Source organism: Colias philodice, chromosome 12 (assembly GCF_061535455.1).
Source record: "Colias philodice isolate Cphi_HAF_F1 chromosome 12, ilColPhil1 Martin Lab GWU primary, whole genome shotgun sequence".
Taxonomy (NCBI): domain Eukaryota; kingdom Metazoa; phylum Arthropoda; class Insecta; order Lepidoptera; family Pieridae; genus Colias; species Colias philodice.
The window spans coordinates 2,316,175-2,328,845 of NC_143097.1; the positions used below are offsets into that span (position 1 = coordinate 2,316,175).

The window sequence follows — 12,671 nt, forward strand, 5'->3', positions numbered from 1 at the left end:
TTTTTGGAATTTTGTGACGTAAAACACAGATTTTTTATATAGGTAATTAATTTATAAATAATGTGATTTTATAATTTAGCTGTAGTTAAATGTTTTAATTGTAAAGTAGTTGAATAAGTACCTACGTAGATATGTAATCAGTGGATGAGATATTGAAAGATTAATGACGATTCTGTTTATATTATAATCTTTATAATTGAAGATATCAAGCGTTTATTTATATAAGTATTACGCATAAAAATATTCCAAAATATGATTCATAACGATATTAATATTAATTAACGTAATAAATAAATCTAATTTCGTTTCATAATATACGCAATTCCACCTTGATCTCTGTTCCTAAACACTATCTATACTAAACAAAGGTCTTACATTAACTGGTTTCATCCAAAGCCACATATAAGAAACTAGCAGCGAGCCCCGGTTCCGCTCAGGTTGTCGCAAAAAAATAGCCTATATTTCTCGGTAAAGCTAGTCGATGATAAAAACATGTTTAAATTCGATCTAGTACCTAGTTTTCTAGTTGAATTCTTTACAAACGAACAATACATTTTTTCCTCTCAATAATATTAATTTATATTAACGCGTCCATATAGAACAATTATTATTAAAGAAAACCCATATCTATAAATCACACCATAAAACATTTTAACCCTAAATGACACTATACAACCGTCTCTTTCACACCAATACGATTAGAGAGAGATGATAAGCAATAAAGAAGTGTTAATAAGTTAACTACCGTCACAAAGGTTAATTAGTAATCACTATTCACGCGTGATTCATATGTATAGCTTTTATTATATTATGGACCAGTTTTGTAGAGTATATTCTGTAATCAAGAAAATGCTATAGTTTTCTTGTAGTTTCATCTTTAAAGGAATGTCTTGTAAAAATTATTTTTTTAGGTAGGTAGGTATTAGTCAGGTCATCTACTAATAGTGACATAGGTACATAGTAGGGATGATACATACAATACATCGTTGTTTTCATATTAAAATGTAGTTTTGTACGTGAAATTTTAAGTTTAAAATCCTACCGATTTTCTTAGATATTTTTCTGATTTTTATAAGTAATACAAAGGCAAAGAAAAATATCATCCAAGTCTATATTTCCATTGATGTGGAATGAACTGAGAATAATATGCTTTCAATTAACAGAATATTCAGCATAACTTTATTTATAATAGAGGAGAGGAAAATTATACGCAATTTTAGATTTGATTTAATTAATTTCATAACAAGAGAGGAGACATCCGCTGAATTAACTTGAATGAATGAATTGTAGAAAGATGGAACTTTTGAGAAGCTATTATTTTATAGTATTTTTCTCAACTTACACAAATATAAAGAGGTTTGCAATATTTAAAATATTTTGCTTCCTACATAAACTCCTGTGGTTGCCTGGTAGAGATATCTATATTCTATATGTATTTAGTAAAGCCGCCCATTGTGCTATGCATGCATATATATCGCTCATTTTAGTAATTGTTTATTTTCTTTGTATTTTAATTCATATAAAATAAATGTATAAATATCATAAAACTTAAAAGGGTTTCAAATAACGGATGACTCTTTTATATAGAAATGGTATTCATGTGATTTAATACAGGCAAAACCGCGTGCGGGAACGTAGTAACTATATAACTATAATATATATAAACACTAGCGGTCCGCCCCGGCTTTGCCCGTGGTACATATGAAAAATAGATGTTGGCCGATTCTCAGACTTACCCGATATGCACAGAAAATTTCATGAGAATCGGTCCACCCGTTTCGGAGGAGTATGCAGACTAACATTGTGACACGAGAATTTTATATATAAGATAAATAACATGCCAGTTTCACCAAGACAATGGCATAAGATATTCGCTTGTAGAAAGCTTACGATCCATTCAAAGAAATTTATTTGTATATTTAAGATAGCTACAAAAGGAAATGGGGTCTTGTCGGTACGATTGAAGAGTTTATTTTTATTAGTATTATAGTATTGAGAATCGTTATGTAAATAATATAAGAATTGTTTGAATTTATATGTGTATTATTTCTCTCTGCGTGTTTTTTGGCTTGGCATAACCTGTTCTAGGATCTAGGGTCGGGTAATTTTTCAACACTGCTTGGAGTATATAAGTAGTGTCGTGAAACTAATCTTAATCTTAATACTATTATAAAGGCGAAAGTTTGTAAGGATGTATGGATGTATGGATGTATGGATGTTTGTTACTCTTTCACGTAAAAACTACTGAACCGATTACAATGAAATTTAGCACACATATAGAGGGTAACTTGGATTAACACATAGGATAGTTTTTATCCCGGAAATCCCACGGGAACGGGAACTATGCGGGTTTTCCTTTGCAAACGCGGGCGAAGCCGCGGGCGGAAATCTAGTATTTTAATATACACCAATAATTGACACTAGAGCCTAGAAAATTCTATCCATACTACGACCGCATTAAATGAATTATTTAACTGCTAAAACCTCGAATATCTGTCCGATTAATAAATACCTCAATAATTGTCATAGTAACAGGGCAAATATGGCAAAATGAGTATGTATGTATCAACGTTTACAGAAAACCAGTTTTAATGTAAACATGCGGTTTTTGTAGAGAGGTAAATGACATTGAGTTTGGTGTATGTTTGTGTGTTGATCAGACTTATTAAGTTTTTAATAGAATTTTCATACATCATTATCACCAAAAAAATTACGTAGATACCTATTGTAATTTTTTAAATTCAGTTCGAGTTCTTACGAAATCATAAATAGAGTTTAAAAAAATATAAAAACAATATATATTCTCACCGATCTTTGATAAGTTGATAAGTGAAGATGAATGTCCATTTAAAGTGATTCAAAATTTAGTCCAAAAGAGACGGTTATACACAAACATATAAGTGAATAAATGCGTGCGTTAAAACTATAAGAATCACCTAAATAAGAATAAACACTGTCTCTACTACTAATATAACCAGCTAAAGTTTCTAAGATTGTTTGTGAGAGGTAATTACTGGAACTAATGAAATGGAAAAGGTTTTATGTAGGTATTATACTAAGTTTCCTGGGCGTTATTTCTCACTAGCTGTGCTCCGTGGTTATACCCAGAGTGCTCCCCTCCTGTTGGTCTTAGCGAGATGATACATAGCCTTATAGCCTTCCTCGATAAATGGGCTATCTAACACCAAAAGAAATTTTCAAATCGGACCAGTAGTTCCTGACATTAGCGCGTTCAAACAAACAAACTCTTCAGCTTTATAATATTAGTATAGATTAATTTTTAAGTTTTGTCTCGAGTCAAATTCCCGTTACGTTAGTATGTAGTGACGTTAATTTTTTTTGTTAATACACAGGCGGTAGTTATCTAGTAAATCCGGATAGTATCATATATCTACGTATAATAATTAAATCTTGTGGTTTACAATGGATTACATATTATTAAACATATTTGTATCTTTATATCCGCTTACTTTATCTTATATATAAAATTCTCGTGTCACAATGTTAGTCTGCATACCGAAACGGGTGGACCGATTCTCATGAAATTTTCTGTGCATATCGGGTAAGTCTGAGAATCGGCCAACATCTATTTTTCATATGTACCACGGGCGAAGCCGGGGCGGGCCGCTAGTTATGCTATAAAATTAATGTACGAATAATATATAATTTTTTTAATTTTAATGATGGTAGGTAATAATGATATCAACAATCGCATTTTAATAGCATTTTATAAAACATACTCGCCATAAATCATTTATGATCTTAATCCGTAATCCTTAAAATATAATTTTTATACTAATTGCGTCTGAATTTGATTTACCTACAAAGTTTACATTATACGTCTAAAAAAATGAGTGAAGTTCGGTAAGGCTTATAACCTATCCAATCTAAAATTAGTTTTTAAACCAATCAAAAATAAATTCAAATCCGCCTCGAAGGACCATTCAAATAAGGAACCTATACATAGACGTTTATGACCTATATATCAATGACAGAAACGATAAACTATGACTGAAAGCAAGCAATATAGGCACTAGATGAAATATCGACGACCCATGATAAATGTCGATGACCTAGCTACAAATAGACTGCAAAGTATTAACCTAGAACTTCTGTGTACATTGGTTTTATGGTAATTGCTAAGTGATCATAATTCTATTTTAGTTAGCGTTAATGCCTAATAGTTTTGGAAATGTAAGGTTGATTTGGCTTGAAATTAGGTCACGCTATTGAGGACATAGACGCACCCTACAGGTAATCTGTATGCAGTTTTTTTTTGTTCTTTTGTATTTGTCTATGAGTATAATATGGATGTTTGCTTTCATGTCGTAATGTAGGCAGAGGAGTTGCGATTAGGTGGACATTGATCATGAGCGTCTATGGAAATTCATACAATAAATGATTATTTTTGAATATTATATTATATCCCTGAAACTTTATTGTAAAATTGGTCTAAATGACGTAATATGGGTATGATAAAGGAATTAAACTTCAAGGACTCAATTATTTTGAAATAAAATTTACCACATGCACATTGTACGCGTGCGTAATTTACGTTAAACGGAGCGTATCGAATGCATATCACGAATGCGGATAAACAACAACCCAAAAATATTTAAAGCTCCCACTCAAAAAAAGTGAACGCCGTCCTTTATTTTCTCACTACCGCGTATTATTGACGTCAAGTGTAATCGGACCCTTATATGTGTTTCCGCATTTAATAATAGAAATACTAAAGGATAATAAAATCGTCATTAACAAAACTATTTAAATCATATCAATTTAAGCGGTAATGCTAATCGTTTCCTTGTTGTGATTTTTTAAATGTAGCAAAATACGATTAGCAGGTAATCGTATTTCCGACCTTTTATGTACAAAATTGTAATTGCCAATCCCTTCCTAGTACATATTGTATTTTTAAGCCAACAGGAGCGAATTAACTGCACATAATATTATGTCTGAATAATGGTGGTTTTTTAAAACTTTATATTTTTTGGTGATTTGAACTTACAACCATTAGACAGATTTACCTTTGTCTGCATTTATTATATATAAAGAAAACCACGTGTAAGATGAATTCATAGAATTTCTAGAATTTCATAAAATGTAGGTGCAACGTTAAGCTCTAAAAATAAGCTCTTGCATAAGCCCTGCACCGTTTGCGTTTCAACAAAAATTGCTTTGAATCTATTTTTAAAGTGGCATACTTGGAAGGTTTTAATCTTTCGCGTTTAAGAATAAGGAGATGCTGGGAATTCTCAACAGTCCCGTGTTATTAAGGTGCGCTCTAGTTAGCTTGGTGGCCCCGTTCGTAATTGGGTCATAAGTTGCACTAATTATTTATTAATTGATGTAGTATATGGTTAAGCTGTTTCTCCTGTAACTGATGGGTTTTAAGTGATTGAATTTGATGCATCTTTGGCCAGGTTTTGTTCCTTTTAAGTCGGGGTGTGTCAATACATTTTTGTTCTGGCATGAATGCTTCTTAGTTTCTTATAAAGGCTTGAGGATAAAGGGCTTATTGCCTTTATAAGTTTCCACCAACTAATATTTAAAATTATTGTCTTATCCCTTCTTTCATAAGATATTTTCATCTTCAACGTGGTCTTGGGAATTTAATTAGTTATAAACAATAATTATAAATGGATGAATTTATTGTAATCAATGTTAACCATCTACCTATTCAAGAAAACTTTTTAAGTTGTATATTTGACAACAAAACTAATTAATGCAAAATTACGTAACAGAATAGGATGTTACCTCAGAAACGTGATTCAAATTATTGTGATCGAGCAAAACTAATTGGCTCAATCGGAATACAATCAAACGGATTAGCATTAATAATTGTCTATATGTCTCTTCTCGTAATGGTATAAGTAATATTTTACTTTGGGATATTTTAAATTTAACGTGACGTAATATATTGGTTCAGTTGTCAGCTCGTTAGTGATATGGTTAATCATAGGTGATAAATTTGGATACATTGCCGCAATATTTTTTACTTTAACACCGTAACATAAATTATGCCTATCTATTGGCTGAACATGTCTGTACTGTATTTTAAACAATTGTATTTGTATCCTATACCATTTGTAAGAGAGAAGAGTTATGTGATACAGAAGAATATTGAATGCAAACACACGAACATGTGTTTTTATTGAATTCATTCATATTTCTTATTATGTAAAATGTTTTACTAAAGCATCTGAAGTAGTATTCGTCTCTGATAACATGATAATATCTATCGTGTATCTTAAGAAAATCTTCACCCTTTTCTTGCCGCCACTCGAGACCTCAATACTCAATACCATTTGAGATTTAAGATCTGTAGCATCTTCTATATTGCAAATCTTTCTATTTGCCTTGTGCATGTTTCGTTTAAAAATCGATGTATCTGTTGATCAAAATAAACTGGATAGGAGTATAATAGACCTGAAAAGATCATCTGACATTAAAGATATCCAAAAGCACATTCATTTATTGACCTTAAAAATTACATGTCCCACTTTAGCAATCGTATCGATAGATATCAGCCAGATAGGAATTGGGGCGGTGCATTAGTGGGTGACCCAGCCCGGGCTGGATATAGGTCAGCGTTGAGCTGCGCCAGGTGCAATGCTAGGGCGCTTTATAAATATATGATGGTATGATTCAAGGGTTTGCGGTGTTTATAAGTATATGATGATGTTATTCAGGGTTTGCTTAAGCGGTAATGCTATTGTAGGGAAAATGAGAGAAGAAGTCGAAGGGCCATAATTTAAAATGATACAAGGATTCTTCTAAGGAGAAAAAATAATTTGGTTGATTTTATATGCTCTGGATGAGTTTATTGCCCTGTTAGTAGGTAATGATCGGTAGTTTTAAAATAAGACATTTTATATTTATAAAGTATGGCGATTACATTACGAAGGTGTAGCAGTTGCACACTGACCAATGGTGTCAGAGTTTGTATTGTTATTCAGTTATTAGTTAATGTAAATACTACTATGTTTAATATGTAACTTTACAATATACCGAACTTAAAGTTTTAATCCACATTACATAATCCGCAGCATTTAATATTCAAAAGTTCTGTATTCTCTAAAAGATTAACTTGTTAGTGTTAAAAGCGTCAGGAACTTTCCGCTCAACGCCAGTAAAGTATAAGAGAGCTTATTTTAAACTTTTTAATGCCATAAGCTTAATAAAAATAAAACTCGAGTGTCTCCATTGTGTGTCAATTTATCTCGACTATTCATAAAAATATCCAAGTCGAGACGACCTTTTCTATTATTGCCAAGAATTCTAAAGAAACGTTGTACGGCATCTCGGTGTAATTAAATTTCTTTTAAATCAAACTTTGAACGGTTGCCTCCAATTTGTTTTGCGCGAATTTCATAAGGTCGCTGAGTTTGAGCTAGTTTTGTAAGTGTTGGCTTGATATCTTCGATATTTTGCAGTATTCGCGGTTTTCAGTTGTTATTGTTAGTTTCAGTTTTATAAAACATATTTCTCTAGAGCGGTCTTTAGATTTGCTTTCCTTTTTCTGAAGGATTTGAGATTGTATGATATAATTTTACTGTTTAGCGCACTAGTGCTTCTTGTAATTTTGGAATTTTCCGTTACATACTAAGTTTATTTAACAACTCAATGCGAAAAAACTTTCACAAAAAAGCAGACTTTTACCCAATTAACTTCGTATTAGAGAACATTTTCAAAATTAATGTAGTGTACAAAATATTTTTAACATTATTCCAAAATAGAACATTTGGAAACATTACTTGCAAATACGGAAAAATACGCTACAGAACCAAAACTCCCTCCCTCGTTTTTCAAGAAAATTGCGTAATTAAATAATCGGAGAATAACATAATGAATTAATCGTGTTTTAAATCGTAAAATTTATAAAAGGTCAAAAAATTTATTAATCATTGACTCGACAGATTCTCCTCTCATTAGCATGCCTTGGCCTTCCAATTGAAACAATTGCAAATATTTCAACTAATTAATTTAGTTTCAAGCGAGTTGTCAAGCTATCTCAAGTATTTCGCAATGTTATAATTTTAGGGTTCCGTACCTCAAAAGGAAAAAACGGAACCCTTATAGGATCACTTTGTTGTCCGTCTGTCCGTCCGTCCGTCCGTCCGTCCGTCCGTCTGTCAAGACCCTTTTTCTCAGGAACGCGTGGAGGTATGAAGCTGAAATTTATATCAATTACTCAGGTCTACTGTCCCTTGAAGCTGTGAAAAAATCAAACTTCTAAGCCAACGCAATCAAAAGATACAGCCGTTTATGCCGCAAATTTTCGACACTTGCAAGGGAATCAAAACCTACAGGGTGCTTCCCGTGAACTCAGAATCTTGAAATTTGGTACGAAGCAACGTCTTATAGCATAGATAAAGGAAAAATTACGAAAACCATAAATTTTTAGTTACATCACATAATATATATTTTTTTTAATAATTTTAAACTTACTACCCATTTCCGCGCGTAGAGGTATTAAATTGAAATTCATACCAAATACTCAGGTCTATAATACCTTTAAGCTGTAACAAAATCAACTTTGTAAACCTTGCAGGTTTGTACGGAACCCTCGGTGCGCGAGTCCGACTCGCACTTGGCCGGTTTTTTTAATTAGGGCTGCCAATTGCTGTAATTTAAAATTTACAAACGAAATAGAACTATTTTGACTTGAAATTTATAAATTCTCATTTGTGTTTTTATTTGTATTAATCGTAACTTTTTCATTTCTTCATCGTAACATTTCATTTACATTGGTTCTATAAATGTCAAATAATTAAAATTTTATCATTATCCCTTTTTAAATATTGATGCCTTTAAAAATACATATATTTAAACACTTAATATCAAAATAAACATTTTCGGCAACCCTGGTAGGCTGTTTTAATTAAAATAACACCCGCGAATATCTAACCTCATAATGCCGTGTACAATTCGCATTATGATATATAATTTGAATAATAATGTACTTTTTTCTCGGACATTTTGTGGAATAGTGTATTGGTTACCTACATTAGTTTATATTGGTTGTGGTTACTTTAAACTCTGAAATTCCTTCAAATATTATTAATCGTTGAGACGGTATAAACATCGCAAACTCACAAACATCTTCGCGTTGGAAAACTTTCATATTATTGCTTTATTAGCAAGAAAATAACTGCATTTTATTGCGGGTGACCCTCGAGTCTCGAGAACCTCTTAGTTGATTAATAACTGCGATTAATAATTTATGTTACCAACAAGTTTATACTCTTAACAACAACAGCAAATGACAATTTTTAATTTATACTCCATAAAGGTTCTCGAGAATAATACGTCGAGTTGCTTTAATTGATAATTGCCGTGTAAATATGATGTTGTTCCATCGCAGACATAAAATCTTCCACCATTCGTGAAATTAATTGCACATTACCATATATAACGTGCATTGATCACGCATATAACTGATAACTATATAAACAGGTGCAAGTAATGACTCCTTCGAAAATATAAACATGCTTCATTATTAAAACAATTAAAATTGCGCTTAATGAAAGGTAGTAAGTGAGTTAACAGAGTTAACAGTTTCATATACGGTTTAAGTGATTATAAAGATTAAATGTCACGATAATTTTCATTATTTCCACGTAAAATAAATGGTCAAGGTTTGTGCTGTGGCTGTTGGCTTGTTTGTGTAGTAAATTGGAAGATCTTAATGGTATGGTGAGACGTTTGTGGCTGAGATTTTATGCATGTTTAAATAGCTTAATAAAAGTGCAGTTTGTTAAGAGTTATTATAAGCCAGTATTTTCTATATTTGGTGTTGGTACTACTCGTACAATTATTGTCGATATACTCGTAGCATCTCTTTGGACTTGTTTAGCTACGCATATGAGTCTAGCTGGGTAGAAGGGAAGTCTTTAGGAACATTCATTGAAACTGCTCAATGATATAATATTATGAGAAAATAATGCTTGATTATTTTTTTTATAATAGCTAAAGCGATTTCATTTTAAGTCCCGTAATGAACGTCAATCAACTAAAATACAAAGCCGATTAAAATACCGCAAAACATATTTCAATGAAATGTGACACATTTTTTCCATCTCCATAATTAAAATAAAATTATTATTATCTATACTAATATTATAAAGCTGAATAGTTTGTTTGTTTGAACGCGCTAATCTCAAGAACTACTGCTCCGATTTGAAAAATTATTTCGGTTGTTAGATAGTCCATTTATTGAGGAAGGCTATATATCATTACGCTAAGACCAACAGGAGCGGAGCCACGCGGGTACAACCGCGGAGCACAGCTAGTAATTCATATTTCCAAACCCGTTCAAAACATAGATGCGATTGCAAAATAAAAGCACAAGGTCCCGAATTAATTGGCCATTTTACGAATATTCATTATGTTATGAAAGAGAGCGGATACACGTTTTTACAGATTATTTCAATGTCGTCTTATAGGCTTTTAGTTTATTTGCATATGTGTTGAAAGTCATTGTACTCTATATGTGAGTAGCGATGTGTTACGAAAAAAATAGTATACGTTTATTATAATTTATAGTACCTATAGAGCCTTCGTCAGAAAGATTTCTTGTAACTAATATCACACTAGCTAGGTGTAGTTAGATAAATATTTCTATGGAAAATTTAACAAAATGATATAGACTTAATTGGGATAATACTAAGTGTCAAACCACTGCCCTTATTCAAACTAAAGAAGCGAAATTATAGTACTATATGTACTTACTTACGAGAGAGTCTAAAATATGTATATGAAATTGTGAGCTCTTTATGAAATTGTAAGGACATTTATAAAATTTTTCTTCTTTATATCAATTCGTATTTCATATCGTTACCTCTACATATCGAGCATATACCGTGGTTTTCATATAACAACGTGGATTTATCGATTACATGTTTCATCGCGACACGTGCAGTGGAAGTTGGAACGCAGGTGAGAGTCGTTAAAGTGACAAGGTCGCATTTTGACCATTCTGTAATATAATTTAGAACCTTATGTTTTTGAGTTAGGAAATGAAATGAGAAAAGCGAGAAGGAGTTTGAAATTTGATTTTAAATTATTAAGAAGACTTATGAAGAAAACTTATGAAGATCTTGTACACTGTACAATCTCTATATTATCTATATTTTGTGGGTTTTTGCGTAAGTGAGATAGATATTAATGAAGGATAAACAATGTAATTATTTTGTTAATTAGCACGTCATTAATTAAATCCCTTTATGATGCCTTGTCTGTTTAAAATATCTTATTTCACCAAAATGAAAAACCAGAATGAATTGTCGCTTAAAAATAACATCTTTCAGATACATTTTGTCACTACAATTATCACATTAGATTCAATTGAATACTGAATATTATATAGGTATTTATGGAAATTTCGAGACGTCTATCACCCAGCTTGAGCTAATTTTCTAAATCATACTTGCGGTTTGTACTGTTTGTTTATTAGAATATATCAGTTTTCTAAGTGTTGTCAAGGTGATTATAGTACAGTGACGCTATAAATGTATCCACTAAAGATACTATCTTTTGTGCTCAATTCGCAGCTTTTTTTATTACCTTTAGAACCGTATTTCTATGTTTTAATGATGGAAACTGCGTGTAATTTCTTTATCAAGATTTAAAACCGGTAATTAAGGCTTGGAAATTGAATTCCTGTTGATGTTCCTAAACTAGTCGTTTGTTCTGGGTTTGTCCGGGTTCTTCCAGGATTAATAAAATACAGTCTATTAACTGGGTTAAGACGTAGTTTTTTTTACTAGTAAAAGGGTTAAAATCTCTCTATCTACGAATGTCTTAACTGATGTAATAGAGTCGCGGTTAAGTAAACTGTTAAAAAAAAATTCTCTTTATAGTTTCGTCAAGATGGGTATCTCTATTGCTTATTTTCTTTTTGCTCTATTTCTAACGTATTTACTGTAAGATCATTTTCTAAGCGATTACGTTTTATATTACGACCGACAGATTTTTACGTGTAGGTAAGTAAGTAATCTGTAATCCATCATATCCAATTTCAGGCAATTTGTTTTGATGGTTTTGTTAGAGAAATAAATATTTTCTCAACCATGTTTGATGCAAGTATAATTATTAACATTAATTAACACGAAAAAATTTAGAGATTTGGCCATAAACATATTTCAAAGCTTTTTTAAAAATTGTTGATATCAAACAAAGTTTAAACCAACGGAACTAATAATACGTCAAAATACTTATTATCAACAAGAACGAAGTACTTTTCCTGTCAATAACGTAAATTGCAACAAAAGCCGAGTATACACACTATAACGCGATTTCAGTAGCGATCTCGATATTACCGCCATACATTAAATCCATCTGACATAAACGACCGCGATGCATTGTGCTGTGGGCACTAGGCTTTATAATTTATATTATCCACTAACGCTGTGTGATTAATGTTAACGAATGGCTAAATTGTATGTACATGTCAACTTGTAAAATATGCTTATGCCAATTTGGAAATTATGCCAAATAGTGCTGTGTGCACTAGGCTTTACATTATCCACTAGTTAACGTTGTGTGATTAATGGCAATTGTTAAGGAATGGCTAATTTGTAAAATTTGCTTTGCGCTGTGTGCACTATGCACATGCTTAGGCTTTATTTACATTATCCACTAACGTTGTGTAATTAATTTAAGGA

General features: G+C 31.8%; 1 protein-coding gene across 3 annotated transcripts in view; it reads left to right on the plus strand.

Moving 5' to 3' along the window:
- The window catches only part of LOC149483827 (putative E3 ubiquitin-protein ligase RNF144A), a 95,402-nt gene that overhangs the window by 57,673 nt on the left and 25,058 nt on the right, over nucleotides 1-12,671 (plus strand). The window lies entirely within an intron of this gene.